General features: G+C 42.3%; 1 protein-coding gene and 1 pseudogene across 3 annotated transcripts in view; one reads left to right on the top strand and one right to left on the bottom strand.

Annotated features, from left to right (window-relative positions):
* OTUD7A (OTU deubiquitinase 7A) overlaps positions 1-22845 on the bottom strand; it is a 392867-nt gene that overhangs the window by 294375 nt on the left and 75647 nt on the right. The gene's annotated exons all lie outside the window — the stretch shown is intronic.
* LOC144290494 (elongation factor 1-alpha 1 pseudogene) lies at positions 6025-7448 on the top strand (annotated as a pseudogene).

The raw sequence follows: 22845 nt of genomic DNA, 5'->3' as shown, positions 1-22845 counted from the left end.
ACATGAATATGTTCAAGGTAGAAAAGCAGTATATCCTCCACTTAACATCATTTTTGCTCACTTAAACTTTGCTGACCAGGGATAAATAATCAATTGAATTTTTAAAAAGATTTTAATTACTTTTATTCATGAGAGACACAGAGAGTTAGGCAGAGACATAGGCAGAGGGAGAAGCAGGCTCCCTGCAGGGAGTCTGATGCACGATTAGATACTAGGACACCAGGATCACGCCCTGAGTCAAAGTCAGATGCTCAATTATTGAATCCCCTAGGTGCCCCTTAATTGATTTTTTTGATGTATAAAGCAATAGCTGAGGAAAAGCAATATTTTAAAGTTAGTATTGTGTACATATAAAATTTTTATCATCCTGATTGCACTTTATAAACATAGTGACAGGTAACACTAAAGGTGTATTATTTTTGAGGACATGTTATAAGCAGTTGCCATTTATTATTTTATATCATTGCCTCTATTTGCCATATAAAATATGCATCATCATCTCCAATTCACATATAAGGAAAATGAGGTTCAGAGAGGTGGAGTCACTTGCTCATGGTCACACAGCTGGTGTGAAATCTCCCAGACTGGCTCTCAGACCTACACTGGTAATCACAACACAATCTATCATCCTTGAATGACAGTTTGCTATATAATAAAGATTTGTCTGGTCCTTATCCCCCGTTCCTGGGAGGTAACCTCTAAATCCTTGGGTTTTTCTGAGTGATGGGAGTATCTTTGTCATGCATGGCAGGACACTTGGATCATACTTGCATCTATGCTAACAAGATGTCTCAGGATAAGGGCTGGCCAGGACACAAAGACCAGCCACGTGATTAGAAGGCTGGGGCTTTGAGCCAGGTGTTAGCCAAACCTACCAATGTCCTGGAAGGAAAAGAGGGCTGGAAATTGAATTCTATGTGGCCAATGATCCAGTCAGTCAGTCATACCTTAACAAGGAAACCCAATAGAAACTCTGGATACCATGACTCAGGTAAGCTTCCTGGTTGGTGAGTACATTCATATGTCAGGTGGGTGACATGCCCTGACTCCATTAGGAGAAAGAATGGAAGCTCTTAGACTTTACCTCATATGCCTCTTCATTTAGCTTGTTTTGTGTGTATTTTTCATAATAAAACTGTAATTTGTAGCCAGTTTGTCAGAAGTGCAGGGGGCCTGGGGAGTACCCAACTTGTGCTTGGTGGCTGAAGTAAGGGCCATCTTACTGGGGACTGTGCCCCTAACCTGTGGGGTCTGTGCTGACTCTCGGTAGTCAGCATCACAATGACACTTCAGTATTGCACGGCCACACCCAGGCATCTTATCCAGAGAAGGAGGAATCCAATGAAAAAACTTCAAATAAAATATGTTCAGCATTAAATGGGGAAACTAACCAAAAAGGAACCCTTTCAGAGATGTGTCCTAACATTCCTGGCTCGCAGGAAAAGAAATGCCTCCAGTGGAGCATAATGTTACAGCTTTCCTGTGATCAACCTCAAATATGGACAGCTTATCACCAAACAGGGTTGGGCAGTGGCAGTCTCATTAACAGTGGGGGTTTGCTTTGCTCTCCTAAAACTTTGACCAAATTAAAGTCAAATGACCACAAAGCTTAGGAGCACTAAGGAAAAAGTATTGCATCTCCTGTGCACCAAAGCAACTTTGCAATGCACCATGACAGCCAAGGTCAGCAGGATCTGAAGGGTCCTTATAACACCCTTCAGGGGATGTGTGATTTGTAAGCTAAAACCTTAACATCAGTTTGTCCCTAAAAGTGGTTATTTAATTTTCCAGTAAATGAAACTGGGCTTTAAGTGGATACTAGTGGAGCCTGCTATTTAATAGGTTCCTATTGTTAATCCTTTTATGAAATGGAACATCTTCTTAAAAAGCCATCTGACTTTTTGTCTTAGTCTATCTGGGCTGCTATAACAAAATTCCATGGACTGAGTGGCTTATACACAACAGATATTTATTTCTTATGGCTCTGGAGACTGGAAAGTCTAAGATCAAGGTGACAAAAGATTCTGTGTCTGCTGAGAGCCCACTTTCCAGTTCATAGGTGATACATTGTCTCTGTGCCCTCAAAATGCAGAAGGGGCAAGGGAACTATCTGGGGTCTTTTCTGTAAGGGCACTGATCCCTTTCATCAAAGCTCCATCCTTCTGACCAAATCACCACTCAAAGGTCCCCTTTCCAAATACCATCATATTGGGCATTAGGATTGAGTACATGAATTTGGGCAGGATACAAACATTCAGTTTACAGCACTCGCCTAATGGCTGATATGCCTTAGGTTCAAGGTGATTCAAAAAGTAAATGTTTAAAAAACAACAACAACAGCAACAACAACAACAACAACAAAAAAACAAAAGGTAAATGTTTAACCATAATTAAATGTGATTCTTGCCTGGGGGGTGCCAGGGTACTTGTATGGTCTCTGGAGGGGCTGTAGGGCCATTGAGGTCCTGGTTAGAACACCTAGGTTGGCTCATGAAGGAAGCCTCACCTTCCTGCATAAAAGAAGCTGGTCTGGAGAGCTGGTCTGTACTGCATGAGGCAGGACAGCCTGTGTAGACTGCAACACCCAGAAACAGGAGTTTGGTGCTAGTGCAAGCTCTTCTGCCCTTAGGCTGGGATCTGTGGGTAGTTGGACAGGGGTCCCTACCCCAGATGCACACGAAGCAACACTTCACAGCAAGCAAGAGTGGGCTGGAGAGGGAGAGAGGAGGGGTGGGTTCTTTCTAAAGAGAGCTAAGCAGAGTAGTTCTAGGGCCAGACCACTCTGACAGCTGTATGGCCAGAAGTAGAAGCCAGGTCAGAGGATAGTTGTAGTTCTAAGAGCAAAGAATCCCAACCTAAGGTGGCAGAGACAGAGGTGAGAAAGGGGAAAGCCCAGGGAGGTGAGGCAGGTAGCAATGGTGAGCAGTCTTGGTCATGAATGGAAGGGTGGCAGAGGAAAGGAAAAGGAACCCAGAACTCCTTCCCAGTCCCTGGCTTGTGTCCTGCAGTGGGATAGGCCTCCCTAGGAGGGGCTGACTGGGAAGAAAGGGGTCAGTTCTTTGAGTGTGAGACAATGGGACCTAAGGGTGTGCATCGTAGGAAGAGGCCTGGGCTGGAGGGATGGACCCAACTGAGCCATTAGCAACTTGGAAATGGCAGAAGGAGCAGACATTAAATCTAAGATCAAGAGACCAAGAATATCCCCTGCAGGAGCTCTAGGACAATTGATGAAAAGAACAACATTAGGTATAATGGAGGGTTCACTTGCATTCCCTAAAGCGATGGGAAGGACTGGGAATACCAAACTTGCTCACTACAAATTACATTTCCAAAAGAAAAACAAAAAGAAAGACATTTCACGTATCTAACAAATGAAGCGCATACTCTAGCTGAAGATGCCAAGAACTGAATACAGCACACCCACTACCAAGAAGCAACCAGGAGACCTATCCCTGGGTCTGTCCACCCAACTTGTGTGGGGTGCCTGCATGCATGAGTGGTCCTCTGGAAGCAGAGGAAATCTTTCCTCAGCCAGGGGCGTTAGGGAAAGATGAAAGAAGTTCTTTGAAAAAATAAAGAAGATAGATGTACATTTTTAATAATAAATTTATTTTTTATTGGTGTTCAATTTGCCAACATACAGAATAACACCCAGTGCTCATCCAGTCAAGTGCCCCCCTCAGTGCCCGTCACCCATTCACCCACATCCCCCGCCCTCCTCCCCTTCCACCACCCCTAGTTCGTTTCTCAGAGTTAGGAGTCTTTATGTTCTGTCTCCCTTTCTGATATTTCCTTTTTTTTTTTTTTTTAATTTTACGTTTAAGGTAGCACTAAGATTTCTTTTTTTATTTTTTTTATTTTTTATTGGTGTTCAATTTACTAACATACAGCCTTTCTGATATTTCCTACCCATTTCTTCTCCCTTCCCTTCTATTCCCTTTCACTATTATTTATATTCCCCAAATGAATGAGAACATACAATGTTTGTCCTTCTCCAATTGACTTATTTCACTCAGCATAATACCCTCCAGTTCCATCCACGTTGAAGCAAATGGTGGGCATTTGTCGTTTCTAATGGCTGAGGAATATTCCATTGTATACATAAACCACATCTTCTTTATCCATTCATCTTTCGATGGACACCGAGGCTCCTTCCACAGTTTGGCTATTGTGGACATTGCTGCTATAAACATTGGGGTGCAGGTGTCCCAGCGTTTCATTGCATCTGTATCTTTGGGGTAAATCCCCAACAGTGCAATTGCTGGGTCGTAGGGCAGGTCTATTTTTAACTCTTTGAGGAACCTCCACACAGTTTTCCAGAGTGGCTGCACCAGTTCACATTCCCACCAACAGTGTAAGATGTACATTATTATACACATGCACACAAATGTAGGGAGCATTCCTTTCTCTGCCTTCCCCACTCTGCCCTGAACCAAAAGTAATGTTTTCACTATTCAGTTTTGCAATTTAAACATGATCAATGAAACGTAGATCATTGTGGATGTGAACTTCGAGTACAAAAGCAGTGTTTCAGCACCATAGAAGGAGCGATACATAGACAGGGACATCTGGGGAAACAGCTATCTCTTAAATGGAAAAAATCTACTCAGAGAAAATAAAAATTTATTTTAGGAATTTTTAATACATCTAAACATTTCATTTCCACAGAAGAGTTTGAGTCATTAAAAACAAAACAACAACAACAAAAAAAACGGACTGTTCTAACTCCCTTCTAGACTCCTTGTCAATGTCTAATCCTTAAATCAAGTGAGCTGATGAACCCAGAGGCCAAGTGCGCCCCCTGAAGTCTCTGCTGTGACCCATAACAACCACCTGGCCCTGACCTCCTAAAGGAAATTCCCATTAGGAATAGTCATGCCAGAGCTAATGAAATCTGAAAAGTAAGCTTCATTGATTTAAGCTTCCACTTACAGCCAGCGAGGCAACATATGCATGTACTCACATTCTTAGAGGCTGCGTGAGCAACTCTTATTTTTTTATAAAGCAAACCTATTATATTAGAATTATCTCACAGGTATACTAAAGCAAATCACTTCATATAAATTGCACCTGTTATACAAGAAGAAAAAAATGCACCATTTCTTCAAACAAGGTAGGTCACAGTAAAGAAGCAGGTAGAAAAAAATCTGCTCCTGGGCAGGGCCTCTGAATATTAAAAACAGATTTCTGATTAGGTCTGAAGCCCCAGCAAAAGATCTCAGTGTACTGTCATAACTTTTTAAGCACAGATTTGGGTTTCTGGGGAAAGCTCCAGAACACTAAGCCAGGTTGTCACTGTCAACCTCTGGGTATGAGAGCCTTCTTCCTGGACCACCGTGGAGGCCACAGAGGAGCAGATGAGGGGGACCTGGAGATCAGTGGTGGGGAGAGCCACATTGCAGACACACAATGGGAAAGGGCTTGACCACCTCATTTCAAAGGTTCCTGCTGACCTGACCTGCCAAAGAGATAGGGAATCACACATCCCACAAAATTCCTCAGAAGGGCCTTTGAAGTATGTTTAGTGTGGCCCAGAGGTCTCCCCAACCAGGAACAGGACAGAGCAGCATAATGTGCTATAATTTACCCCTCTGGGGTTGGGGTGTGGGGGAGGATGTGCCATCCTCATGCAGGAGAGTGCCTAGTGTGATTACATAATGACCATGGCAGAAGCAGGCAGGCTGCAGGAGCTGTAATTAAGACTCCTTATCAGCCCCTCTGCTTTCAGAATCACTTAAAAATAAAGCAGCTATGCATCAATTTACCTTACCCCATGAGATTTCCTGCTGTTTTCTTCATTTCTAATAACAGTAAGCATTTAACATTCAAACTAGCTCCTAGCTTTTATATATATATATAAACATATATGTATTTATATTTATATACATATGTGTGTGTGTGTATATATATATATATAAAATTCTTAAAGGGGCTTCTGCAATATACACATAAGCGTTTAATATTCAAACTAGCTTTTTCGCAATGAGTTTGCCACCAGAACACAGGTGTCGTGAAAACCACCACTAAACCTAAACCAAAATGGGCAAGGAAAAGACTCACATTGACATTATCATCATTGGACATGTAGATTCGGGCAAGTCTACCACTACTGGCCATCTGATCTACAAATGTGGTGGGATCGACAAAAGAATTATCGAAAAATTTGAGAAGGAGGCTGCTGAGATGGGAAAAGGTTCCTTCAAGTATGCCTGGGTCTTGGATAAACTGAAAGCTGAATGTGAACGTGGTATCACCATTGGTATCTCCCTGTGGAAATTCAAGACTGGCAAGTATTATATGACCATCACTGATGCCCCAGGACACAGAAACTTTATCAGAAACATGATTACAGGCACATCTCCGGCTGGCTGTGCTGTCCTGATTGTTGCTGCTGCTGTTGGTGAATTTGAAGCAGGTATCTCCAAGAATGGGCAGACCCGTGAGCATGCCCTTCTGGCTTATGGGTGTGAGACAACTAATTGTTGGTGTTAACAAAATGGATTCCACTGAGCCACTCTGCAGCCAGATGAGATACAAGGAAATCGTTAAGGAAGTCAGCACCTACATTAAGAAAATTGGCTAGAACCCTGACAGTAGCATTTGTGCCAATTTCTGGTTGGAATGGTGACAACATGCTGGAGCCAAGTGCTAACACGCTTTGGTTCAAGGGATGGAAAGTCACCCGTAAAGATGGGAATGCCAGCGGAACCACACTGCTTGAAGTTCTGGCTTGCATTCTGCCACCAACGCGTCCAACTGATAAGCCCTTGCGTCTGCCTCTCCAGGACGTCTACAAAATTGGTGGTATTGGTACTGTCCCAGGGGGTCGAGTGGAGACTGGTGTTCTTAAGCCTGGTATGGTGGTCACCTTTGCTCCAGTCAATGTTACAACTGAAGTAAAGTCTGTTAAAATGCACCATGAAGTTTTGAGTAAGGCTCTTCCTGGGGAAAATGTGGGCTTCAATGTCAAGAACGTATCTGTCAAAGATGTTCGTCGTGGCAATGTGGCTGGTGACAGCAAAAATGACCCACCAATGGAAGCAGCTGGCTTCACAGCTCAGGTGATTATCCTGAACCATCCAGGCCAAATCAGTGCTGGATATGCACCTGTGCTGGATTGTCACACAGCTCACATTGCTTGCAAGTTTGCTGAGCTGAAGGAGAAGATGAATTGTCATTCTGGAAAAAAGCTGGAAAATAGTTCCAAATTCTTGAAATCTGGGGATGCTGCCATTGTTAATATGGTTCCTGGCAAACATATGTGTGCTGAGAGCTTCTCTATCCTCCTCTGGGCCGTTTTGCTGTTCGTGACATGAGACAGGCAGTTGCTGTGGGTGTCATCAAAGCAGTGGACAAGAAGGCAGCTGGAGCTTGCAAAGTCACCAAGTCACCATTTAGCCTTCTGAGCACAGAAAGCTCAGAAGGCTAAATGAATATTATCCCCAATACCTGCTGCCCCAGTCTTAATCAGCAGTGGAAGAATGATCTCAGAACTGTTTGTGTCAATTCGCCATTTAAGTTTAATAGTAAAAGACTGGTTAATGATAACAATGCATCATAAAACCTTCAGAAGTAAAGAAGAATGTTTTGTGGACCATTTGTATTTTTTGTGCGTGTGTGGCAGTTTTAAATTATTAAAGTCAGTACTTTTTAATGGAAACAACTTGACCAAAAATCTGTCACAGAATTTTGACACCCATTAAAACAAAAGTTTAATGAGAAAAAAAATTCAAACTAGCTCCTAGCTTTTATATATGTATATAAATACATGTTATATATATAAAATACATATTATATATAAATATGTAATATATAAAATACATATATCTAAAATACATATACATAATATATATAAAATACATATTCATATATGTATGTATGTGTATATGTATGTGTGTGTATATATATATTTATATATATATATATATAAAATTCTTACGGGGCTTCTGTAATGTTAAGAAAATAGTTACTTGCCTTTTGAAAAATAGGGCTGTAATTAACCTCACTCGATTAAATTCTTGAATTAAAAAAAATGAATGCAGGGTCAACAGAACACAGCAGATACACATGAGGCGGCCTTTGTCCAAGTGACAAAGACCCTGCGGCCACCATGCTGTCAGGAAGCCAGGCCACATAGGGAGGCCCTGGGTTGGTGCTCAAGTGGCAATCTGAGCCATCCAAAGCCAGGCCTCAGAATGAGCCTTCAAATTGTTTCCATATTCAGGTCTCTCCAGCTGGGTCCTCAGACTTTCATGGAGCAGAGACAAGCCATCCCTATCATGCTTGGTCTTAATTCAAGCTTAATAAAAAGATTCTTTGAGCTGTTAAGTTTTGGGGTCATTTATCATGAAGTAGTGATCAGAACAATGAGCTGGATCAGCTGGGGTATACAGAAGCTGTGCAGGGGTGACAGCTGTGCTCGCACCCCAGCCCTCCCAGGTACCCCCAGCTTTATGAGACTCTGCTGGGCCAGCTCTCTCCACTGAAATGCACGGTCTTGGAATTTCACTCATGCAAATATATTTTAAAGCCTGACTATGCCAGTGTGTACAACCTTTAAAGGCACCCCTCCCCCACCACCATCACCAACTCTGTCCTGAGTCAGCCGGCACCAATCTCCTTTCCCCTTAATGTCTGAGAATTAGCACTTGTTGTGACTGCTCACTGGGAAGCCAAATGCCTGGCAATGTCTGGACCCCACAGTGTTTCCATCCTCAGGTGCACTGTCTATGCTCCAGTCACAGTGGGCCACTCACCACCCAGGTTGAGGGGAATTTATTATCATTATCATATTGAGGGGAATTTTACTGCTCCCAACTATTTATTACAGATTTTAAATAATGGATAAACATCTTCACATATAAATCTGTATATTATACTTTTAGTTATTTCCTTAGGAAAGATTTTTTAAAAGATTTTATTATTTGTTTATTTATTTACTTACTTATTTATTTATTTGAGCAGGGAGAGAGAGAAAGGGAGAAGCAGACTCCCCACTGATCAGGAAGCCCCAAACAGGCCTCGATCCTAGGCCCTCAAGATCATGATCTGAGCTGAAGGCAGACACTTAACCTACTGAGCCACCCAGGTGCCCCCTTAGGGAAGATTTTTAAAAGTAGAATCCTGGAAAGTTACACATTAGTGTTAAGGATGCTGATACATACTGCCAGTTGGTTTTCCAGGGTCCAATTACTAGTGAATAGAGTTTTAAACCTCATTGGTCACTTTTATTTCTCTTTCCAGAGCTGTTTGTCCCAGTCCTCTGGCCATTTGAGGGTATGTGTTTTCTTACTGACTGGCAGGGACTCTTGGCATGGGTGCATTTGTCACATTCAGTCCCTGTGTCCGCTCAATGCCTCTGCATAGTGCTAGATGCTGGGGATGCTGTGTGAACAGGCAGGCTGCAGTGAGTACTGGCAGGATACCAGTGATAACCCAGAGGGTCAAAGGTCACCAGGGCAGGAGAATGATGGGTAGAAGGGCAGTGACAAGGGGAAGACGGTAATTCTGGAAATAACTTCTCATGACTTCATGGTGAACTGGCTGTGCTGAGTTAGGCTGTTATATGTGACTTTAAAATCTCTGAACATCTCAGTAAGGAAGAAGTCATTTGTGGGAATGGGGGAGCCCAGAGGAGAAGCATGGTGGACAGGCAGAGTGGAGAGCTCCCCCAGGCACTCCTGGCTGTTCATACTGGTAAGGCATTGACGTGGTGATCTCCCACAGGCAACTAGCAGACTGGCCTGGAGCTCAGGAGCACATTCTGCCTGGACATGTAACTTGGGGGATCTGCACACAACTGGCATTTAAAGCCATGGGACTTGAGACCGCCACACAGGAGCTGAACTAAAAGAGGACAGGACTCAGGGTTCAAGCTTTCAACATCTGAAGGTCAGGGAGAGAAGGCAACATGAAGGATCAGTAAGTGTGACAGGAAAGGAGTGACCACTGAGCTGAGGAGAAACCAAAAAGCTGAGGCATTCTGGAAACCACGGGAGAAGAAAGCTTAGAGAGGACTAGCCAGAAAAGGGGCACAGATTTCCCTGGCTGCAAGAAGCCAGAGTAAACATTTAGTCAGAGCTTAGTCTAGACACTTGCTGTGAGCAATTGTGGAGAGGGCACCATCCCTACGTCCCAGGGCTGGGATCTTCATGGCCATGAAAGAATCCCAGAGCCAAGGTTTCTCAACACCCTTCCAGGGGCACCACAAGGTCAAAGTGTTTGCACATCTGTTCAGGGCTATATTTGTCTTCTCACTGTGGTGACACTCATGGTGCAAAAGCAATGGTGGGTAAAAGTACCAAGTACCAGTAGTCTTTGGATTACTCACCACCAGTCAGAGTTACAAAAACAAAAACAAATAAACAAGAAAACCAGAATCAAAAACAAATTAATAATCTCCCTGTACTCAAGCCATTTAAGCCATGAATTTGCTGTGACTTTGCACAGATGACAACAATATTATGCCTCAGTTGTCCCACCTATAAAATGGGGTGAGTAGCATCTTCCTAGTAAGGCTGATCAGAAGATTAAATGATACACAGCACACAAAACAGAGCTGGGCACATAATAAGCACTAATTTATTATTACATACTATTATTTTTTAAAATGCCATTATCTAGTACAGCAAGGTCTCTGTCCACCTGCAGTACTTTCTAAATCTTCCTGGACACTTAAGACAAAGAGGCCCAGAGTGTGGACAGGATGAGCCAGAGAGGGTGGATGAGTGTGTAGGAGTGAGTGTCTGACCACACTGGGGTGTGTTGCAGGGACTCTGGGTGTGGTGGTGAGCTGTGCATGGTGCTCAGGTGACATGGGTAGGCCTCTCTGTGGGTGCAGTGTTGAGGTGTGTATCACTGGGCCCCAAGGTCCTCAGTGCTCTCCTACTTCCTCCATCATCCCATCTCATGGCCGCATGGGGTGGCTGCAAAGAAATGTCCCCAAGAAGGAAGGCAAATTTTGAGTCCTAGAACAGAGGTTTCCAGTATAAAGGTATTGTCGACTGGTTCTGTGATTCGAAGGCCTGTGGGGCCTCCCTAAGGAGTCCGATGGGAGAAGCTTATGTGGTTCATAATCATGGCACTCCCAGAGCTCTGACTGGAGCCCTGTGGCAACATCAGAGACAGACTCCAGCCGCCTCAATCCATCTTGCTAATAAGTGTGAGACCTGTTATTCTTCAAAAGATGACCTCAAGGAAGAGGGGAAATGTTCTGCCTCTAAATGTCAGCGTTTAGCTCTAGAGATGTTTCTCTAGTGGAGAAACCTAAGGAGGATTGATTAGATCTTGCAGGTAAAAAACCACGACACAGAGATCAATGACATGCAGAGATGCGGCCCTGTATGTCCCACAGGGATGGTGGGGCTGTTAGGATCCTGCTCCAAAGAAGCCGTACCAGCATGTGATCATGAAGAACTAGTAGCTAGTAGCAGGATGTTATATTTCTAAGCCACACGTTTTCACCTTACCGGAGCCATGAAAAGACCCTTGATGATTGTGAGGGAAGGAACAAGAAGATAGTACCTATTTGTTGGCTCAGTAAGTGGAGGTAATTATTATCTTGAAAATTAGTTCTTAAAGGAAACAAGAGGAGAGTATTTGATTCTCTAATAGGAATTACAGATTTTCCAAATGTTTGGTGAACATGTATGCTAATCAGCTATGAAAAAAATGTCCACTTAGAGAAAACATACATTTCCTACTCTGCATCAGAGAATTCATAATGGAGGGAAAACCCAATGACTATAAGGAATGTGGTTTAGTTGAGAGAGCAGGCTTAGACCATACTGGAGAATTCATGTTGGGGAGATACCCTAGGACCATGATTAACATGGCAAGGCATTCAGTGTACATCAACAACATGCTGAACATCAGGGCACTCATACTGCTGAGAAACCCCCTGAATGTGATAAATACGGGAAATTCTTTAGACTTAACTCAAGCCTCAAAGTACATCACAGAATTCATAATGGTGAGAAACTCTTTGAATAAAAACAATGCAGAAGGGCTTAAAGAAATGGCAGGCAATATCACACATTAGACTTCATAGCAGTGCAAAATCTCTCCAGTGAATAGAATATGGGGAGGCCTTTAGAACCTCCCCATATAGGACTTTATGTTTCATTCCTTAGAAGGAATCAAGGGGTTCATACTGGTCTAAGAGCCAGGAATATATCCTATGCAAGGTAGCATCCAGTAATGGCCAAAGCCTTATGCAACATCAAAGAATTTGTAATATGCTTTATTTAACATGAAAGCCTACTGTTATATAATTATCTTGTAACTGACCACTTTGCTGAATGCTCTCATAATTCTAAGCCATTCTACAATGCCAGACCTTAACTACCACCCAAGAATTAGTTTTTTGAATAATTGGCTGAATGAATGGATTCTGTTAAATTTTCTAATTGTCATATTGGTTGCCAAAGAAACTAGTTTTGTTTTTGTCTTCCTGATATTTATACCTCTTTTTTTTTCTCTTTCTTGTATTAATGCATTAAACCACAATTTCAGTTGCTGAGACATAGGAGAAGAATGTACTAATGCTGGGCAGCCTGGGTGGCTTAGCGGTTTAATTGCCTGCCTTCCGCCCAGGGTGTGATCCTGGAGTCCCAGGATCAAGTCCCACATCAGGCTCCCTGCATGGAGCCTGCTTCTCCCTCTGCCTGTGTCTCTGCTTCTCTCTCTCTCTCTCTCTCATGAATAAATAAATAAAATATTTAAAAAAAAAGAATGTACTAATGCAACTGATGACGCTTTCATGCCAAAGGCCTCTTTGGGCAGCAGTTACAGAAACCCACAAGCGTTAGCTTAAGCAAACAAGGGAAGGGCAGATGCTCCAAGGCCAGGAGAGATCTGGGCTTCAGACTGGACAGCAGTACTTTCAGGAATCCTAATTTCTAGATTGCAGATCATGGCTACAGAGATGACTCTCCTGAGGAATCATTTTCAAAGTTCCAGAAAAAACCACATTCCCCTTTAGTTAACCCTTTTTGGGGTCATCCATAGTCCATAGCTGGAATCGTGTTGGTCTCACACTGGGTAAGGCACCTGCCAATCACCTGTGATAGTGGTAGGGGGTGCTGGGGGCCAAGGCCATTTCTGCACAATGCAATGATGTGAGTGGTGAGGGAAAGGGCATCACAGAGGTGTTGATAAAGCGACCCCAAAGCTCTCCACAGCATAGGGCAAATGTTTGGACAGCTCACTGTAGTTTACAAAGAGTACCTCGTATTATCTAAATTGCTGCATCCTTCAATCAGGGTTTCTTGTTAATATCCACTGTACACATGGATAGAAATGAGGCTCAAGGAGGTTCAGTGACTTTTTCAAAGCCATACAATTACTAGGTCCAGGGACCCAAGCTCCAAATTCTATTCTCTCTTTAGTCTCTCTGACTGCTGTCATATAGTTATTAGCATAATTCTATATCTAGTTAGATCTCTAGCATAATTAAAGTCTTAAGGAGGCTAGTAATGAATTTCAGTTTTGTGATACTTCTGGGGGGGGATGCACCCCATTAAATGATGTGTAATGGATGCCCAGAACATCTACCTGCATTTACTTATAAGCAACATTAAACATCTCCAAGACACGGTTTTCCTCACATGGCAGAGAAACTAAGAGAATCTGCTGAGGAATTAATCTGTAATCAGAGTATGTTCAGCCTCATGTTCAATCAAATGGGAAAATTTCTGTTTCCTTTCTTATTTTGGTATCCCCCAGGAAATACAATTGATCTCAACATGTCTGAAAGTAATCCCTACCAAAATTTCGATGCTCTAAATGTTTCTAGCATTGTTAATTTTAGAAATAAAAGATGAAGCCAGGCAATTTTTCACATGAACTCTCTGAACTTAAAAGATGTAGCAATAAGGACAACACATCTGTCTTTCTCCATTATTCTTCCCACTTTGGGCTTAATATTATATACCTCAACAATCCTGGACCTTTTTGCTCATGTCCTAATTCAGAGATGAATTCAGAAGATGAATTCTGTTCCATTCAGAGATAGAACAACCGTCTCTGCAAGAAAATTTGTAGCATACACCTTCCCTGAGGATCACCAAAGAACAGGGAATTGTACCACGTGACACAAGCAGCCTGTCACTTCTTTGTGCTTATGCAGTTCCCTAAACCCCCAAATTAAGTCAGCTGCCCTCTAGCCGCCCCTACCCCCACCCAGTTGCAGGGCTCTCCTCATGTCCCCTTCTCCTCTGGCCACTCTGATCTTTCCTTCAGCAATAGCTTTAGTCTCTTCTAATATAAATTATTTCAGCCTCTAATTTTCCTCCACTTATCAGGTCCATCTATTATTCTCATCATCACAACTGGCCCCAGAGCAGAGCAATACAGAGGAAGGAGGCTCAGAGAAGCAGTTGGGGAAAAGGGAGCAGAAAATCCTAATCCCTCCTATTCTCATCTCCATCACAATTAGATCAGCAAAAAAGATATCAGTGAGGAAGAAAGAGGTAAAAATCTGAAAAGCCAGTGCTGCATTTGAGCCCACCATCCTTGTCCTACCTACCCACCTCTTCCACCACCACTTTCATGCAGCTCAAGCTATGGGTTGCCAACCCTGGCATGACCAGCAGTGCCCACAGAGTCTCAGGATTCTTGATAGCTGGAGAAAGGGTGAGGATGCGATTTTTAAACTCCACACAGCTAAGTCCATCCTTAGATTCCCAGATTCTATGATGTGGAGGTATAGTCATCACTGCTCTGTGAAGTCAACACTGATAAGATATGTCATTCATCCCATACATACCAGGAACAAGAGCTAAGAGCTGTGCCTCTACTGTCATGCCTCCCCCACCATAGCAGGTGTCAGAATCCCAGCAGAGCCTGTGAAGACAAGGTGGCTAAGTCCATCCCCAGAGATTCTGAGTCAGTATAGCTGGGGTTGGGGGTGAGAGAATGTATATTTTCAGCAAGTTCCCACAAGATTCTAATGCTGCTGGTTGGGGGCCACAGTTGGGAGATCTGCCTTGTTGTATCCCCAAGCCCTCATTTTATGCATGAGAACCTTGGAGCCCTCAAAGGAGTGGTAATGCCTAAAATCCAGGCCTCTCAAATTAAAGGCTAGACATTCTCTCACAAGAATGAGAGGTTAATAATTTTTTTTTTTAAAAGGAGGAGGGAAAGAAAACACTAAATAGATGACCTGAAGAAAAAGAGGAGAAAGCAACAAACAGCTTCCTGAAGTCTGAGTGTGTGGAAGGAGGACACAGGTTCAGTCTGAAATCCTGAGATGGAAGGATTTCTGGGGCTGCAATGCCCTGAGACCTCAGTTCTGGCACCTGTGGTGAGCTGTGCTCCAGCTGATGAGCCCAGAGCAACTCAGACAGCAGAACTGCCTCCTGTGGGCTGGAGACCCCTGTGGCCCGCTCACTTTGAGCACACTAACAGCAGCCCTGGTGGCTGGAGACGCTGCCTCATGACACTCCAAGCCTGCAGGAGGGGACAGTCCCCTTTACAGAACTATGGAAAAGAAGATCTCAAGGAGACAGGGTCAGAGGTTGAGGTCCACTTTCTAAGTTGGGATAGAAATTGGGCAATTGAGACAAATACTGAAGTGACATTTTTTCCAGCATATTCATGGTAAAAACAGTGGAAAGTCAGAAGTGTTGAATTCTAGGCCTGACTTTACAACTGTCATCTTAATGTGAGTTGCTTGGTCTCTAGAAAGTTGGACTTTGTTACATATGGAAGGTGATTTTCAAAGGAGCTTTTCAGGGGTCTTTCCGATTTTCTATTCCATCATTCTACTTTTTGTTTGTTTGTTTGTTTGTTTCCTTGCTGTGGCCCTCTTTGTGACTAAGAGGGTTGAAACAATGCCTACATTCTATTTTGTAGAACAGGAAAAGCTTAGTTAACTAAATGGGCAGGTAGGTATTCATGACATAGGCCTATGTGGAAGGAGTGAGGTATAAAAGGTCCCAGACCAACCTCAGCATCTAAAAGGCTCTCTCGTCAGCCTTGGGATGACTGGCCTGACACATTCTATAATCTGCCAGGAAGTACACTTTATATTCTTTGGCCTTCAAGAATACTCTACACAGCTGTCCACTTGCCTCTTTGTGTTCCCAAGGCTTTCCTGCCACCTGCCTTCTCTGGGTCCTTCTCCTTCCTCACCAGGCTCTTTGAAGGCCTGCTCACAAATGTCCTGGGATGCAGAACTCTGACGGGCCTGCTTATAGACTGTTTCCACTTACACTCTCCCTAAATGCATTTGTCTGTGAAGGCTCTAAAAAGCATCTGTACTTGCAGAGGAGGCCAGTCACTGGAACTCTGGACTTCCATATCTAACTGTCTGCATGACATTCCCACTCACCGCAAACCCAACAACACACTGACAGAACTCTTGATTTCTTAGCCCCACACCTTCCCAAACTTGTTTGTATTCCCTTCTTCTCTGCCTAATAATACAGTACCAGCATCCACCTAGCTTCTAAGCCAAAAATCTAAGCCTTCCTTATTTCTTCTTTTTCTTGGCCCCACATCCAATCAGTGACAAAATTCAGCACATGTATCAAATCTTTCTGCCTCTTGTTATCTCTCGGCCACCACTTTCTCTACTTTACAGCATTTCTTGCCTGTCTCCTGACTGATATTCCAGCACCTACTCTACCTATCTACAATCTAAGCCCCACCCAGCAGGTGGTGGCTTTTTAAAAAGAAGAAACCAAATTTTACCACCTCCAATTCAAACCCTCCCAATGACTTCCTATCATGTTTGAGCCAAAATCCAAGCTTCGTGGGCAGGCTCAAAGAATCTCCACCTACTCTGGCCCAGCCTCCTCCACAACATCCAACTATCTGGCTTCTCTACCTCATTTAGGTCCCACCCTGAATGGCTTCTTCTATGAAACCATCTGCCAATTATTCAGGCTAAAGTAGCTTTGTCCCTCTCTACTACATCACACTGCTTCAGTTCTCTGCACAGTGGTTTTTACTGCCAGATTAGTTTCTTATTTATGAATGTATGTATGGTCTGTCTTCCCTTAAGAACATAAGCTCTGAGAGCTTACTTGGTCTGCTTGCCCACCTGCAAGCAGGCCCAGCCTGCAGCCTTGGAGGGTTGTGACTGACCTCCAAGAGTGCTTGGTAAACACTCAGTGGAACTTCAGGGACTCAGGGTCACAGGACATCATCAGGAAGCTCTTCCATGTACCTTTGCCTGGGGGCAAAGCAGATACAGGTTCCTGCCAGGTTGTCTTGTCCACATGCCTGCGAATTCTAAGCAATCCCACCACGCCATCCTACAGGATCAACGTCTTCCTCACCACCATCTACGGAAAACACACATACCTTGCCCCAAACAAAAAAGTGGTGGATGGCATGTGGATACTGAAAATGACCACAAAATCAGCTTGCCTTATCACCCCCAATTTCCGAGAGAATTCTCAGGGGACCTGTGCTGCTTTGCTTACCAACTCTTCCCAGAACCTGCCCAGGAAGTGGCCAGGTGTGCCCTTTCTGATGGATAGGGCAGAGCCTGTCCTTATCTCCCTTGCCAGCATCCAATGGAGAGGGGAGGGGTCTTTTACTTTCCACCTTCTGGACAACTGGTGGTGGCTGTCATCTGCCTGGATTGCCCAACCAGAAACAAGGAAGTATGGGGGTAGCTGGAACATGGAGGGCAAGAGAGGAGACCAGGGACATACTCTTCCTTCTCTCCAGCCTCTGTGGCTTCTCACTGGGCCAGAGGGTCACTTCCTGCCTGTCCTGGGCTCCCAGCGACTTTTCTGCTCACAGAGTCTTCCATCACCCCTTTGACAGGTCCACTGTTAGCTTCTTCCTAAAAAGCACCCCTACTTATGCATGTCTCTGCATCTTATGAACCCAAACTAAAACTGGTTCCTTGTCATTCCCCATTATTATTAAATCATAGTTCTGGAAGCGGTAGGGAGATACCATTTTCCTAGGTTTTCCTGTTTTTGTGGCCAGAGTTCCCAGTGGAAGGCTTAGGGGCAGAAGATAACACACTTTCTCTGTTATTTATAAAAGGCCATTCAATTTCTTTCCAATGCATGCTTCTCTGATTAAAAATGATTTGGAGCATCTTTTCATTTGCTTTTTAGCCTTGTGATTTTCCTGTTATGTAAAATGCCTGATCATATACTTTGCCTGTTTTCCCATCTGGGCTGCTCTTGGTTGTTGATTTAGAAGAGCTCCTTGTATACTGTTACTTGGTATTGCTGATGTTTTCTTCCAATCTGTCATCTGTCTGTTAATGCTATCAAAGGTAGCCTTCATTGATCAGAAATTCTTAATTTTGGTGTGATCAAATTAATTAAATTTTGCTTTATAATTTGTGCTCTTGAAGTTTTATTTAAGAAGTCATTCTTATACCTAAATCTTCTTCAATTAACTTTATAGTGTTATCTTTCACAGTGAAGTCTTTAACTTTTGTGTGTAGTGTTTGGTATGAACCAAGTGTTATTTTTCTCTACAGGGAAATTTGCCCTATTTGGAAAGTTTCTATATAGGAACTTTCCTTATTGATTTGCGGTTATACATGAATATATATTAAGCTCCTGTCACACGGAAGTCTGCTCTGAGCTCCCTATTCTGCAATATAGGGTTATTTGCCTGTATTGTACCAACACCACAATCTTTAATCACTATAGATTTGTGGTATGCCTTACTATGTGGCAAAGTAAATTTACACTGACAGCTTTATCTCTAAAGAGATTATTTAATAACTCGATCTCACCATGCAGAAAGCAATGTGACAATCACAATAACATAGACATATATTCTGAAACAAAATTGTCACTTTGTATTTTTGTTGAGTGCCAATCATTATTGGTAGAATACAACGGGATTGTAGAAAACTGTAGATCCGGGATGTCTGGGTGGCTCAGCAGTTGAGTGTCTGCCTTTGGCCCAGGGCATGATCCTGGGGTTCCAGGATTGAGTCCCGCATCGGGCTCCCTGCATGGAGCCTGCTTCTCCCTCTGCCTGTGTCTTTGCCTCTCTCTCTCTGTGTCTCTCATGAATAAATAAATAAAATCTTTTTTTTTAAAAGAAAACTGTAGATCAATAACCAAATGATTCATTCATTGAACAATTCTTTATTAAGCACCTACTAAGTGCTAGCTGGCCTTATGCCAAAGGCTGAGGATGGAGCAGTGAATTAAAAAACAAATACAACACAGCAATTCCAATCAAAATACCAACTGGAACAAATAATCCTAAAATTTATATGAAACCACAAAAGACCTGAATAACAAAAGCAATCTGGAGAAAGAGAACAAAGCTGGGCATATCACAATCCCAGATTTCAAGATATACTACAAAGTTGTAGTAATTAAAACAGTATGGTACTAGCATAAAAACAGATACACAGATCAATGGAAGAGGACAGACAGCCCCCAAATAAACCCACATTTACATGGTCAATTAATCTTCAACAGAGGCAAGAATATATAATGGGGAGAAGACAGTCTTTTCAATAAATAGTATTGGGAAAACTGAACAGCTATGTGTAAAAGAATGAAACTAGAGAACTTTCTTACACTATACACAAAAATAAACTCAAAATGGATTAATGACCTAAATGTGACACATGAAACCATAAAACTGTTAGAAAAAACACAGCAGTAATTTCTCAGACATCAGTCATAGCAATATTTTTTCTAGATATGTCTGCTCAAGCATGGAAAACAAAAGCAAAAATAAACTATTGAGACTACACTAAAATAAAAAGCTTCTGCACAGTAAAGAAAACCATCAACAAAATAAAAAGGGAACCTACTGAAAGGGAGAAATTATTTGTCAATGGTATATTGGGGGGTTAATATCCAAAATATATAAAGAACTCATACAACTCAATACCCACAAAACAAATAATCCAATTAAAAATGAGCAAAGGATTGGAATAGACATTTTTACAGAGATATACAGATGGCCAAGAAAAACATGAAAAGATATTCAACATCACTAATTATCAGGAAAACTCATATCAGAACCATAGTATGATATCACCCTATACTTGTCAAAATGGCTAGAATCAAAAGGACAAAAATAAGAAGTGTTAGTGAGAAAAAGGAACACCCATGGATTGTTGGTTAGAATGTAAATCAGTGCAGCCACTGTGGAAAATGGTATGGAGGCTCCTCAAAAAATTAAAAATAGAAAATACCATGTGATCCAGTAACTCCACTACTGGGTATTTACCCAAAGAAAATTTAAAGAGAAACTAATTTGAAAAGATACATGTACCCTTGTGTCAGAAACAGTGGTAAGACTAACAGATAAAAGAGATTATTTGCCTCATATGTGGTCAACAAGTAGTTATTTTCCAGACCCTATCAATACGTAAAAGACAAAAAGACAGAAACGTCCTTTTAAAAAGTAGTTTAGAGACAACCACCATTGAAAACAGTATGGATATTCCTCAGAAACTTAAAAATAGAAATATTATATGACCCACTGCTAGGCATTTATTTGAAGAAAACAAAAACACTAATTTGAAAAGATAAATGCATCCCTATGTTTATTATAGCATTATGTCCAATAGCCAAGATACAGAAGCAACCCAAGTGCCTATAAAAATCAAGACGTAGTATAAATATACTATGGAATATTACTCAGCCACCAAAAAGAATGAGATCTTGCCATTTGCAATGACACAAATGGAGCTAGAGAGTGTCATGCTAAGTGAAATAAGCCAGACACAGAAAGATACTGTATGATATCATTTATATGTAGAATCTAAAAATCAAAACAAAAGAACAAACAGAAAACAAAACAAAGACTCTTAAATACAGAGAACAAAGTGATGGTTGCCAAAGGGGAGATGGGAGTGGGGAGAGAATGGGTGAAACAGATAGAGAGGATTATGAGATACAAACTTCCAGGTGTGGAATAAATGAGCCATGGGACTAGAGGGTGAAGCCTGGGGAGTATAGTCAGTAACACTGTAATGGCGTTGTTTGGTGATGGATGATGAATGCATTTACTGTGGCAGGCAATGGGTAAACAAAAAAGTCCTACAGTTTGCAAAGTGGCAACAGAAAGAGAGAGAGAGAGAGAGAGGGAGAGAGAAGAAAAGAAAAAAGAAAAGAAAAGAAAAGAAAAAGTCCTGCCTTCATGGAACTTATGTTTGAGTGTTGGAAATCAGGAAATCATTTCTGGAGTCTCCCCACCCCCAGCCAACTGTGTAAGGAGTGCCTTGTCCCTTCAGGGCCCAGGGTAGGAGCTTCCTGAGTGAATGTTTCATGAGAACAGGGCCCATCCTAACCTGCAAATGCATAAAACATTATTGTTTCTCCTGAGCTTTATACACAACCCAGATACATAAATTAGTTTACTTCAGATTTAATTTAAAAATAAAGTCAATGCAATTAGGTTAAGTGAAATAACAGATAATTTCTTTTATCTCCAGAGTTTATTTTTCTAATATTGACTAAAGATCTGTAAAATTGAAGATTAAAAATACCTGCTGCCATAAATCTTCTGAACAATAATAAAATTTAGTTATATTTATTAAGTTCTTTAAGATTGAAAATGAAATTATCTTCTGAAGAAAGCAATTTAGGACTAAAATTTAGACAAATTCAAACCTGTGCTCCCATTCTAATCCTAAAATGATGAGTTAACACAGTTCATTTGAGATTAAGTGATAGGCATAGGCTTTTCTGTAGGAAATTTCCCTGAATCTGGCCTCTCCCAAGCCAATGGATCATCGCAGGATGACTGAGGTCTTCATTCCACCACGTGCTCATCTTAAGGAAGGTTGGATGGAGTTTCAAGCATCATGGTGGTTGCTTCTTCATTTTGCTCAGAAACAGTCTCATAAACTTAGTGCAGACATCCTCATCAGTTTTAGTCCTTAATATCAGAGAGCTCACCTGGGGGAGTTTGGTTTATGATGCTCCAAAAAAGTGTGGAATGGGAGAGAATGGAGGTTGGAGGACAAGAAAACATGAAATGTGCAACTAGCAATTATGAGCTGAACCCTCTCTTTACTATTTCTGGGATGGAATTCCTGTTCACTTCCTATGTCCTGCCAGGCAAGGCCCACGGAACGTGGTGGAGAATAGGCTGTGGGAGTGTAAGCTCTTGTTTACAGATCACTAGAGCTGGGGGCACAGTTGGGTGACTTGAAGAGCACATTCTGACCTCTCTGGACTTGAGTCTCCTCTTTATGAAGTGGGGAGCACACTCGCAGGTAGACCTCATAGAACAATGGAATGTTGCTCACCTATGCTGAGAGCTTTCCTTTGTACCTGGTGACCAAGGTTCTCTGAGCCTGGCACCTGGGAAAATGCTCTGACTGCTTCATCTCCTGGAACCCTCATGAATAACCCGTGAGGATGGTGCGTTGCTCTCATTTTATAGTAGGCTAAATTGAGGCATGGAGACCTTGCACAAGGTACAATGAGCTTGGGATGCTTGGGTGGCTCAGTGGTTGAGTGTCTGCTTTCAGCTTAGGTTGTGATCCTGGGATCCTGGGATTGAGTCCCGCATTGGGTTCCCTGCAGGGAGCCTGCTTCTCCCTCTGCCTATGTCTCTGCCTCTCTCTGTGTCTCTCATGAATAAATAAATAAAATCTTAAAAAAAAAAAAAGGTACAACAAGCTTCAGAACAGGGATCACTACTATGCTTACTGAATGTGAGTCTCTGCACCAGTCAGAGACTTCTCCAGAGGTTCTCCAGAGAAACAGAATCTGAAGAGGGTCTGTGTGTTTGTGTGTGTGCATTTGTGTCTACCTCCATCTATGTATCTATCTCTGTATCTATCTATCCAATTGCCCACCTACCTCTCTATGGAGGTAGAGACTGATCTGAAGGAAATGCTTCACACAAATGAGGGGGTTTACAAATCTGAAAAAT

Source organism: Canis aureus, chromosome 2, assembly GCF_053574225.1.
Source record: "Canis aureus isolate CA01 chromosome 2, VMU_Caureus_v.1.0, whole genome shotgun sequence".
Classification (NCBI taxonomy): Eukaryota; Metazoa; Chordata; class Mammalia; order Carnivora; family Canidae; genus Canis; species Canis aureus.
The sequence above is the reverse complement of the archived record's forward strand: the minus strand, read 5'-3'. Positions and strand labels throughout refer to the sequence as shown.